The sequence below is a fragment of the Oryx dammah genome, unplaced genomic scaffold, assembly GCF_014754425.2.
Source record: "Oryx dammah isolate SB20612 unplaced genomic scaffold, SCBI_Odam_1.1 HiC_scaffold_20, whole genome shotgun sequence".
Classification (NCBI taxonomy): domain Eukaryota; kingdom Metazoa; phylum Chordata; class Mammalia; order Artiodactyla; family Bovidae; genus Oryx; species Oryx dammah.
In genome coordinates, this window is record NW_024070204.1 from 30,663,471 (window position 1) to 30,675,791 (window position 12,321).

A 12,321-nucleotide genomic window follows, 5' to 3' on the forward strand; every position below is an offset into this window, starting at 1 on the left:
TTATTTTAATAATTTTATTTACTTATCTATTTGGCTGTGCTGGGTCTTTGTTGCCATGCAAGCTTCTCTCTAGTTATGGCAAACGGGGGCTACTCTCTAGTTGTTGTACATGGGCTTCTAACGGCACGGCTTCTCTTGTTGCAGAGCACAGGCTCTAGAGCATTTGGGCTTCGGTAGTTGTGACTTGTTGGCTCAGTGGTTACAGTTTCCAGGCTCCAGAAGCACAGGCTCAGTAGTTGTGGCACATGGGCTTAGCTGCCTTGTGGCATGAGGGATCTTCCCGGACCAGGGATTGAACCTGTGTTTGCATTGGCAGGGGAACTCTTTACCACTGAGCCACCAGGCAAGCACCCAATTATTATTAAACATTTATTTCACCTATTTATTCTCTCAAGTCTCACTTTGGAACCAAAAGCAAGTGCAAAATGCCTATGCTGTACATAAAGTGTGTGCTGAACAAATATTGCCTTTTACACGATTAATGAGAGTCAGTGTTCTTACTTTTGGCCATGGAAATCAGGCATGTTCACTGGCCTGAACAGAGATGAGGACGCTAGGCTTGGCTCCATTATTTTTGCTCTCACAAACTAAGATAATTGACTGTTCTAATTAAGATAGAAGAGGAGAACTGCTAGGTCCTCCTTCCGAGACAATTTCCTATAAGCAGGTGGCTAATTGAGTACGTCAAAAGCCCTTTGGGCACTCAGTACTTGTGACTGATTGGATGATTCTAATTGGCTCTGCTCGAAACATTTAATATCTGTTATGTGTCTTGATTATCCACCATCTTTTCCATACCCCCTAGTTTTAAGACATGAAACTCAAAATGGAAAGGGGAGAAAAGAAGGCATCCTTGTTTTATGTCTACTCCATGAATGCAGAGCTTCTTGAACAGCTCTGCCACAAAAAGAGTTTGACTTTTTAAAATAAGAAAAGGTCTTTGAAAAGTTCGTGTGTGGTTGAGGCAAGTTGCTCCAATGTCTAGGACACAGTTCAGAGGGTGAAAATGTATACCAAATGATGTGTGAGCCTCATTAATAAAAAGAGTCCAGGAGATTTTACAGATGGTTTGCTAAAGCAGATCTCTTAGGTGGAGCCAACATCCCCAGGTAATATTAGTCCAGCCTGTTTGATGAGAGAAATTGGAAATAGCTTAAAGAATGCTGGTTGAAGTGGTGTCAGCCAAGAAAGACATTTGAAAGAGATTAGGTCTTTCTAAGCTTATTTGTGTTGCTTGGAATTCCCATTTACAATATGCCCCTGGCAGAAACATCAAGCTGCCATGTAACATAGGTGGAGATTTTCTTTACTGATAGAAGCCTTCTAAATAAGCAGAACGAATGTAATTAACCTCAAGGGAGTTAGCAAAAATTAAATGTGTGTCCTTACAGATAACTTTGAGAGGGAGAATATGAAAGATAACTGCATCTTTCCCTTGGGTGCTGTGTACTGTCTTGAGTGTAGAAATGCAGTTGGCATCTCTATGCCTTCTTTTCTCTTCTGAAATTCTTCTCAACGTCCGGATAGCAGCAGCTTACAAATAAGGTGTCTATCTTTCTCATCAAACTTAAATAATGAACTCCACTCCCTTCTCTGAACAAGAAAACCTGTGTTTATAAGTGTTCATTTCATGATTTATTAACAAGTAGTGACAATACCTTGTGCCTCCTAAAGACCAAAAAAATGGCAGTGGAAATGGAGAGTAAAGGGAACTTTTCAAGAGAAACTGAAGAATGATGATTTAAATTATATTGAGGAAAAAGCCCAGCAGCTATAAAATAATGATTTGGATTGACCGGCAACAACTCAGTCTAGAACTTGTCTTTCACTAAAGAACATCTTGGAGGCCTATTAGTGTGAGTAACCTAGGCTATGTTCTGGTATCTAAGAAACCTTAAATCTCTGTGGCTTAAGACACAAGTTTTGTTTCTTGTCAATGTGGATCAGTAGGGGCTGTGCATTACATAGCCCCTCAAGGACCCAGTCTGATAGAGGCTCCATCACCTTACCACCTGGGTACCAGCTCAGGCACCTCACTTTCTTGGCTCCTATAACTGAAGAAGGGAGAATTGCAGCTCTTTCACTGACAAGAAAAGGCTTTGGCCTAGCAGTGACACATGTCACTTCTATTCACAAGCTGTTAGTACCAGTCATGAGGCCCCACCTATCTGAGAGAGGGTAGGAAAATATAATTCTCCTGTATGTCCGTAAGGAGAGGAGAATTCAATATGGAGACATTCCAGTGCAGTAAGTAAGGGAGTAAGAAATAAATGAAGAGAAAGAAAAGAAGCATTTATTGTAACAGAATGAATGTTACAAAGGGAGGGTCTGGCAGTTACCCTGGAGTAATATTCAAACACTTTACCCTGGTCCCTGCCTATTCATATGACTTCGTCCATTCTCTCACCCTTCCCTATGCTGCTCTGACCTTCAGACATTTTGTTCATCCTATGTGTCATGCTTATCTTACCTCAGGGACCTTGTATTGACTGTTCCTTCTGTGAGGAATGTTTTTCTCAAACATTTGCACTCTTATCATCCCAGACTCTGCAGTTATCTTTTCAGAGAAGGCTTTCTTGACCCCACAACCTAAATAAGCTACCTTCCCTATCCATTCCCTATCCATCTAGCTATTTTATCTTCATTTCATACTATCATTTTTTCATTATCTTATATTTTCATATTTATTATGAAATAATAATTCATAATTTCTTTTTTTTACTGTTTGCTTTTCTCCATAAGAATACATTCCAAGAGATTAGGGCACTTGCTTATCTTGTTCAACATGTATCTCTTATATATAGTAGGCATTTAACAAATGTTGAATAAATGAATTCAAAAGAGGCTGAACAGAATCCTTTGGAGGCTGGAGTTTCTAGTGGTACTCTAATGTCTGTAGAAGTAGGTGTTTTCAACATGAACTGGTAAGTTATACCTGGAAATGAGGAAGAAAAGACAAGATATCCACAAGTCCAAGGAGAAGAAAGAGCTACTCAGCTTGGACGTGAAACAGCAACAACAACAACAACAACAACAAAAATTACTTATTCCAAGTGGTTGAGGCAAACTTTGGATTCAACAAATAACTTATGTATCCACAAACAACTTGTTAGCATATTGCCTACATCTGAGTGTGACAACCAGTAACTAGCTACACTCTAGTTACACTAGAGATACTTAGCTTCCTATTATTCATGTCCTTGTGTGGACCTTTTCATGCTCAATCAGGGCAGGGCTGGTGTGACCAATGGAACACAGAAGTGATGGTGTGTGAGTCCCAAAGCCAGGTAATAAAAGGCTTTAGTCTTGGATCATCTGATCTGGAGAAATGCCATGAGGTCCCTGAAGTCCATGTGGAGAGGAACTGAGGTCCCAGCCAAAAGCCATCAGTTACTTGTCAGAAAGCTGAATGAACTACCTTGAATGTGTCTTGCAGCCCTAGTCAAGGCTTCAGGTGACTGCAACCTCATGAGAGACCTTCAGCCAGAATCACTCCTTGGAATGGATACTGAATTCTTGAGCTATAAAATTGTGAGAAATAACAAATGACTATTACAGGCCATGGGGTAACAAAGAGTCAGACATGACTGAGCGGCTTTCACTTCACTTCACTTCATTATTGTTTTCATTGTTGTTGCTCAGTCCCTCAGTCGTGTTCCACTCTTTCCACCCCATGGAGTACAGCACACCAGACTTCCCTGTTCTCACCATCTCCCGGAGCTTGCTCAAACTGATGTCCATTGAGTCGGTGATGCCATCCAATCATCTTTTCCTCTGTTGTCCCCTTCTCCCCCTGCCTTCAATTTTTTCCAGCAACAGGGTCTTTTCTAATGAGTTGGCTCTTCACATCAGGTGGCCAAAGTGTTGGAGCTTCGGCCTCAGCATCAGTCCCTCCAACGAATATTCAGGATTGATGTCCTTTAGGATTGACTGATTTGATTACTGCTTTAAGTCACTAAATTTGGGGATGATTTGTTACCAGCTAAACTAACTGGATGGAGAAGGCAATGGTACCCTACTTCAGTACTCTTGCCTGGAAAATCCCGTGGACGGGGGAGCCTGGTAGGCTGCAGTCCATGGGGTCGAGAACAGCTGGACACGACTGAGCGACTTCACTTTCACTTTTCACTTTCATGCATTGGAGAAGGAAATGGCAACCCACTCCAGTGTTCTTGCCTGGAGAATCCCAGGGACGGGGGAGCCTGGTTGGCTGCCATCTCTGGGGTCGCACAGAGTTGGACACGACAGAAGTGACTTAGCAGCAGCAGCAGCAAACTAACTGGAACACTTAAATTTCTTAAAATTTCCAAGCATTTCTACTCTTAAGGATGTTCATCTTCTTTGAAAGTGAATGAGAGAAATATGGAGGTGAGGGGTGAAGTGTCATGAGCTGAGCCAGTCAGATGAACCAAATCAACTTTGCCCATTAACAGAGTGGCAGATGTCTCAGACTGACTGCTCATCGTATATTCTCACTTTGTGGCCTCACAAAAACACTGTAACTATAAATCTGTATCAAAATTAATAAGTTAATTAAGTAAAGAATATGTCAAATGAAATGTCAGGAACTGTGTCAACATAAGTGGCTGATAGAATGAATTTTTCATTTTAGAACCTACTGGCCAATGTACAAAAAGTTCTGTTCAAATTTTAGTTCAAAGCTCAAAAACATACGCTAGATTTTTTTCTGCGGAGGGGATCCCAGTTTTATAGTCTTGTTTGGGTTTTTTTATAAGTGTAGTTTGGAATATGTTCTGTGAACTTTAATGGGACATGTGATGTGGATCTGTTAATAGGAACTGTGTGTCACTTTTGGATGGTAAATTGGAACTTCAGATGCCTTTCTTAAAGACTGTCCTAATATTGGAAAAGCTGACCTGTTATGTATGTACAGAAATGCCTGACTTTTGGCCTTCTTATGAAATGATCTGCCAGACTGTAAAGTAGTGTTCTGTTCCCAGACTTCAGGGAATTAAAATGTATGCGTCCATCTGTTTGAAATTCTCTGAAGTTCTGGGTTTTGTGCTCACCTTTGACTCTTTCCTCTCTGATCTGATATGCTTATCTTAGTGGATTTCTGAAGGACTTTTTAGATGTCATTATGAAGGAGGAGATTCTCTAGTCTCTGTAGCTTTCATTAGCAGAGTGTCATTCTTCTGGAGCTTACTGTTTTTCCCTATAGCCTTGGACATAGCTTGCTATTGAGCGGCCTAGCCTCCTGACCTATTAGGTCATCAAATCAGAAAAAAGCGTTACCTTTTTTTTTTTTTTTTTTGCATTTCTCAAGCTATTCCTTATATTCCTGTAACGTCTTAATGAAACCATTCTTTTTTTTTTTTTTTTTTGCACAGAAGCTCTTTTGACCTCTTGTGGGAACCTACTCTAATACTCTGTGGCTCTTGTTCATAAGAACATTCTTTCTTTTAATATCTAGTCTAAACTTTCCCCTCCTTAGCTGAAGGCTTTTTGTCTCCCATTTTGTGAAACTACAAGTGATTCCCTTTCCTCACTGAAGACTAAACTTTATTCCTAATGGCTAGAATGTCAAACAAACATTAATCTTGTCTCCTGCCTCTTTAGAGATGGAGGAATGCCCAAAAGCAATTTAGCCTTAGACAGCAGAAGTATTTGTGTAGTGTTCTTTAACCTCTGATTCATCTTCTCAAATCATTTTGGATTAAACTTTATTTCTCAAAGATGCCAACAGGACAAGAATCTACCCTGAAACTTCACAATCATTCCATATTTCTATATTTCACTTTAAATTATGTCTCTCCTTTACATAAGCTAACTACCGTAAAAAGGATACTTATACATTTGCAAAGGACCATTTATATGCCTCAGCAATACATGTATCAGGTTTGAAATTTTCTCTTTGTAGATAGGGCCTGCTCTAAGACCACTTAATATGCAAAAATTCATACTTTCCAAAGAGCTATGTAAGAGGCAATTGTTCATATCCAGGCAAACCTCCCCACTCCCCCAAACTCCAAACACACACACACACACACACACACACACACAGAGGCCAGTCACACTGAAATTCCACCTTTGGGAATGTTGCCCTTAGGGATAACTAATTCAAGATTTTAATGCAGATGCCCTGGGAGGACACTGGCATTTCTTGATACTTTCTCTTCACATTTTTATTACCAAATGAAGAGGAAAACAATTTCAATATAAAGAGCTGAAAATAGAATGAACTAGTTCCTCAAGGAAGTAGTCATTTGTTCCTTTTAGAATGGACTTGTTCGATCTACTCTTTTATGCTTAAAATCCTGTTTTTTTCAGCTAATTGGAGTTTTAACGGGGAAGGTATAGAAGTTGAGGATTTTATCACCACGGGGATGGTGACGATGAGCAAAAGACCATTTTCTTTCTTTAATAAGAGGTGGGGGACAGTTAGAAGGCAGAAGAACTGCACAGAGGGGCGTCTGCTCTCGACCCTGAGTTGAATCTACTGCACCCTCCTTTCATTGTCAACTGCAGGCACTCAAAAGATTCTAGAAACCTTGTTGCAGTTCCGGGTTTGCTTGTCTGTCATCCGGAGTGAATTCCTTGAGTGGGGACAGTAAACTGGAGGACACAGAAGGTTGCAGGTGCTGTGGGGGATGAAGACAGGATGGGGCAGCAGGGGCTTGGAGACCTGAAGGGATAAATGAAATGATTTCATACCAACAACTGTGGAAAGTAAAGCCAAACAAAAATGAAAAGGAGCTTCCTCAATTAGCTGAGATTTTCAATGATGCTGATGGTAATCTACCAGAATGTGGAAATGTGGAGTGTACTGCATGAACTTTTATGCTTACAGAAATGGAGTTAAAGGGGTTGAGAAATTTTGCTTCAGATCTTGGGCTGTAAACCTCATAAAAGAAAAAAGGAGTTAAATGGTTCAGAGAGGATAAAGTAGAAAGAAAAGAAAGTGTTAGTCGCTCAGTCGTGTCTGACTCTTTGTGACTCCATGAACTGTAGCCCACCAGGCTCCTCTGTCCATGGGATTCTATAAAGCAAGAGTACTGGAGTGAGTTGCCATTTCCTTCTCCAGAGGATCTTCCCAACCCAGGGATTGAACCCGGGTCTCCTGCATTACAGGCAGATTCTTTACCATCTGAGCCACCAGGGAAGCCTCAGAGAGGATAAAGTACGAGGATAAAATGGCCTCTTGAAAGAATTGATGCTGTTACTGCTGCGGATGGCGGTGGCGACAGCGGCAGCCAATATTAACTAAACATTTCCTGTGTGTCAGGCACTGAGCAGACTCCTTTTCATAAATTATTCTTTACTCCTCACAACAATCCTGTGAGATTGATATTATTATTATTCTGACTTTTCAGATTAAAATACCTAGCAGCTTTTGAGAACTGAAGTGAATTGTCTAAGGTCACAGAGTTAGGAAAGGGAAGAAGCAGAAATTGAACCCTGGCATTGTAACTTGGTGGCCCAGATGGTAAACAATCTGCCTTCAATGCAGGAGCCCTGGGTTTGATCCCTGGGTCTGGAAGATCCCCTGGAGGAAGGCACAGCAACTTGCTCCAGTATTCTTGCCTGGAGAATCCCATGGACAGAGGACTCTGGTGGGCTACAGTCCATAGGGTCACAAAGAATTGGACGAGACTGAGCAACTAACACTAACTAATTAACTATCCTAACCTGAAGAATGGAGAAGGCAATGGCAACCCACACCAGTACTCTTGCCTGGAAAATCCCATGGATGGAGGAGCCTGGTAGGCTGCCCTGGTAGGGGTCACTAAGAGTTGGACACGACTGAGCAACTTCACTTTCACTTTTCACTTTCATGCATTGGAGAAGGAAATGGAAACCCACTCCAGTGTTCTTGCCTGGAGAATCCCAAGTACAGGGGAACCTGGTGGGCTGCCATCTATGAGGTCACACAGAGTTGGACACGACTGCAGTGACTTAGCAGCAGCAGCAGCAACCTGAAGAAAGGATTTAACTTCTCATATTGATGCTGGGAAAGATTGAAGTCAGGAGGAGAAGGGGATGACAGAGGATAAGATGGTTGGATGGCATCACTGACTCAATGGACATGGGTTTGGGTGGACTCTGGGAGTTGGTGATGGATAGGGAGGCCTGGCGTGCTGCAATCCATGGGGTTGCAGAGAGTCGGGCATGACTGAGTGACTGAACTGAACTGAACTGATTCCAGTTAAAATGAGCCCATACAGATTGGAAAGCTCACCATCAGAAGAATTTGTTTTTGGCTGTTTCTCGAATAGCAACACCATCAATGCTCCTCTAGAAAGTATCTGTGGACAATACTAAATCTTGTGAAATGGGTGCCTATGGTAGTAAGTGTATAGACTGCAAGTATGAATGTCCTCAGTGTTTGCTTGCAGCAGCAAGCTGCCCCATTGGGATATTACGTCACTGTCACCAATTTATTACCCAAGTTAGTGAATTTCATATTAATGGTGCATTGTCAGATGTAACTACTTATCAAAGTTATGGCAGGCAAACACAGACAATTTTGAGGAAAATTTTGAAAACATTGGATGTAGCAAAAAATTAACAATTGATTCCCAAGGCTCCATTGCCACCTGAAACGTAAAAATAAAGCATAGTAACAGGAAGCATAATATTCCCGGATCAGGTTTTCAACAGCCATTAAAATGGTTTGGCATTTCCTCATGGATGTCTGTCAGAATTTCCTCACATAGAGTGTTCTTCTATAATGTTAAATGAAATTGAGGGAGGAGTCACAAAAATGAGAATTCTGTATAGTTTGATCACCTAAGTTATTTCATTAAATAGTTCATATTTTGTTTACTATCTTGGCCAGGTCAATAATGTTAGTTTAAAAATGCTTTCTGTGGGAAAAGTGACACCTGGACCTTGAAACCAGAAAAGCTAGCATTACATTGTTCCTTCAAAAATTTGGTTTTGTGTACATAATTTTTAACTTATGGTTTATTTTCCAGTAAAATAGCCTGTTAAGAGATTAAGGACTGCTTATACAGAGTTTGAGCAAACTCTGAGAGATGGTGAAGGACAGGGAAGCCTGGCATGCTGTAGTTGATGGGGTTGCAAAGAAATCAGACATAACTTAGCGACTGAACAGCAACAATACTTCCTACCAGGAATCTAGTGATATCTGACGTATCATAAGAAGGCAATCATGTTAAAAGGATGATGGTGTAGCCTGGGTTTCTCTGAAACTGGGACCTGAGACTAAGGCTAGCATGTAGGCAATTTATTTGCGAAGTGGTTCTGAGGAAGGATAGGGGAAGTGGAACAGAGAAGGAGAGAACGTTCCTGATGGGAACTTCTCATGAGCCTTTTGAATTACGTCTCAGACTGTTGCCTACAAGAACAGGCAAACGATGGCCTCTAAAGTGAATCTGGCTGACCTATATGTAACCTAATTTTGAAAATAAAGTTTTATTGAAACAAATCTATGCCATTTATTTACGTATTTTGTTTGGCTGCTTTCAGGCTATGATGGCAGAGACTATGATGGCCTAAAAAGTCTAAATTATTTTCTATCTGGCCTTCTGCAGAAAAAAAAAATTTTCCTACTTTTGCCCTAGAGGATGAAGGGAGTAAACATTTGTCCATTAACTCTCCTCCCCAGTGGTCAAGGGCTTCCTTGGTGGTGCAGAGGTTAAAGTGTCTGCCTGCAATATGGGAGACCTAGGTTCGATCCTTGGGTCAGGAAGATCCCCTGGAGAAGGAAATGGCAACCCACTCCAGTATTCTTGCCTGGAGAATCCCATGGACGGAGGAGCTTGGTGGGCTACAGTCCACAGGTCGCAAAGAGTCAGACACGACTGAGCGACTTCACTTTCACTTTCTTTCCAGTGGTCAAAGGCTACCTAAATGGGGTAAACTCCCTCACCCTTCTGGATTGCTCTCATCTTGTAAGCAGATTCCAATACTCTGACATTAGAGAAGCCTAAGTTTAAGAAATGAAAGATTTAACATATTGTCTAAGGTGAATCACTATCTTATTAAAGCCAGGATAATCTGGTCAAAATCTGTGCAGAATTAATGGCTGTAAGATAGCTGGAGTGAGAGACTGAATGAAAGAATATGAAGTGTGTACAAAAGGTGTCTGATATTGGGCTTCCCTGGTGGCTCAGTGGTAAAGAATCTGCCTGCCAGTGCAGGAGATGTGGATTCAATCCCTGACCCAGGAAGATCCCACGTGCCACTGAGCAACTAAGCCTGTGTGCCACATCTATTGAGCCTGTGCTCTAGAGACCAGGGGCCTCAACTGTTGAGCCCATGTGCCAGAACTACAGAAGCCTGTGCACTCTAGAGTCCATGCTCCCCACAAGAGAAGCCACAGCAATGAGAAGCGTGTGCATTGCAACTACAGAGTAGCCCCTTTAGTTAGTTAAGTCACTTGGTCAGTCGTGTCCGACTCTCTGCGACCCCATGGACTGTAGCCCACCAGGCTCCTCCGTCCATGGGATTCTCCAGGCAAGAATGCTGGAGTGGGTTGCCATTTTCTTCTCCAGGGGATCTTCCCGACCCAGGGATCGAACCCAGGTCTCCCGCATTGTAGGCAGACGCTTTAACCTCTGAGCCACCAGGGAAGCACAGAGTAGCCCCTACTCGCCGCAACTACAGAAAAGTCCATGCGGCAATGAAGACTCACCACAGCCAAAGACAGATAAATAAATAATTTCAAAAAGTTGTCTGATATGTAACAAAAATGGTGTGATGATGGTTTTTTCATTCATTGCAAATTATTTATTGAGCATCTATCACATATCAGGCTTTCTTTTAGATGCTAGGGATATAGCAGTGAATAAAGATGACAAAAATCTCTGCTGTTACAAAACTTACAATCAAGTATAGGGGACAGATGATAAATAACATGCAAAATATGTGGCGTGCTAGATAGCAATGAGTGCAAAGAGCTTTCCAGGCAAGAGCAATGGCCCTGAGATGGAAGAATGCCTGGTATATTTGAGAAATAGTCAGATAGAATGTGATTCAGTGTGAAGCAGTTGGAGAAGATCGTGTAGGGCATGGTAAATAGAAAGGTCTTGAGCTTTCTCTTAGGAGTGAGATGAAGGTTTAAACAGAGCAGGGATGTGACCTGACTTTAAATTTTTTTTTCTGAAGAATTAAAAAAAATTGAGACATAACCCGAACACAATAGAGTACACAAATCTTAAGTGTATAGCTTAATAAATTTACATATGTATCCACCCATGTAACCAACACCTGGATCAAGACACAGAATGCTGCCATCAACTCAGTTTCTTTGTCCCTTTCAGTCCATTCCCCATCTCCTCAACAAGGCAACAGCTTTTAACACCACTGATTAGTTTTACTTGGTCTTGACTCTTGAGAGTCCCTTGGACTGCAAGGAGATCCAACCAGTCCATTCTGAAGGAGATCAGCCCTGAGATTTCTTTGGAAGGAATGATGCTAAAGCTGAAACTCCAGTACTTTGGCCACCTCATGCGAAGAGCTGACTCATTGGAAAAGACTCTGATGCTGGGAGGGATTGGGGGCAGGAGGAGAAGGGGACAACAGAGGATGAGATGGCTGGATGGCATCACCAACTCGATGCACATGAGTTTGAGTGAGCTCCAGGAGTTGGTGATGGACAGGGAGGCCTGGCGTGCTGCAATTTACGGGGTCGCAAAGAGTTGGACATGACTGAGCGACTGAACTGAACTGAACTGAAGTAGTGATATGAATATTTTCCCCATTTTGATATCTTATTCCTATAGCACTATTTATTAAACATACTGTTTTAACCACTGAACTGCAATGGTGCCTTTGCTGTAAATTAAATGGCAACGTATATATGAGTTTCCATTATTGAGATGGGAAAACTGCAGGTGTTGGAGGTTTGGGAGAAATTTGAGGAGCTTGATTTAGATTGACTAATTTCAGAATGTATAGTCTAATCCAAGTGTATGGTCAAATAGATGGCTGTATATATGGTTCAAGAGTTCAGGAGAGAGGCTAGACTAGTAACATAAATTTGCCATTCATCAGCACATATATTGTCTTTATAGCCTTGAGACTAGATAAAATCACCAAGGAAGCAAATGGAGACATTACAAAAAGAAGCTCAAGGATTAACCTTGATAAAACACTTTTGAGTAACTTAGTTATGTATTTATAAAGACCAACTTAATTTAATAAGAGTCATCTTATAGGCAGCCTAATGGGAAATAGCAATTGGAAGAATCCCTGTTTTTTGAGAGTCCATTAACTTTTATGTAAATTTAGATACCACATGCTAACCAGGTGTTGGAACAAATTATTCCCTGGCTCTTGGTCTCCATACATGAATAAGACTGTGATTAGAATTTAGTTCTAACATTCCAAAAT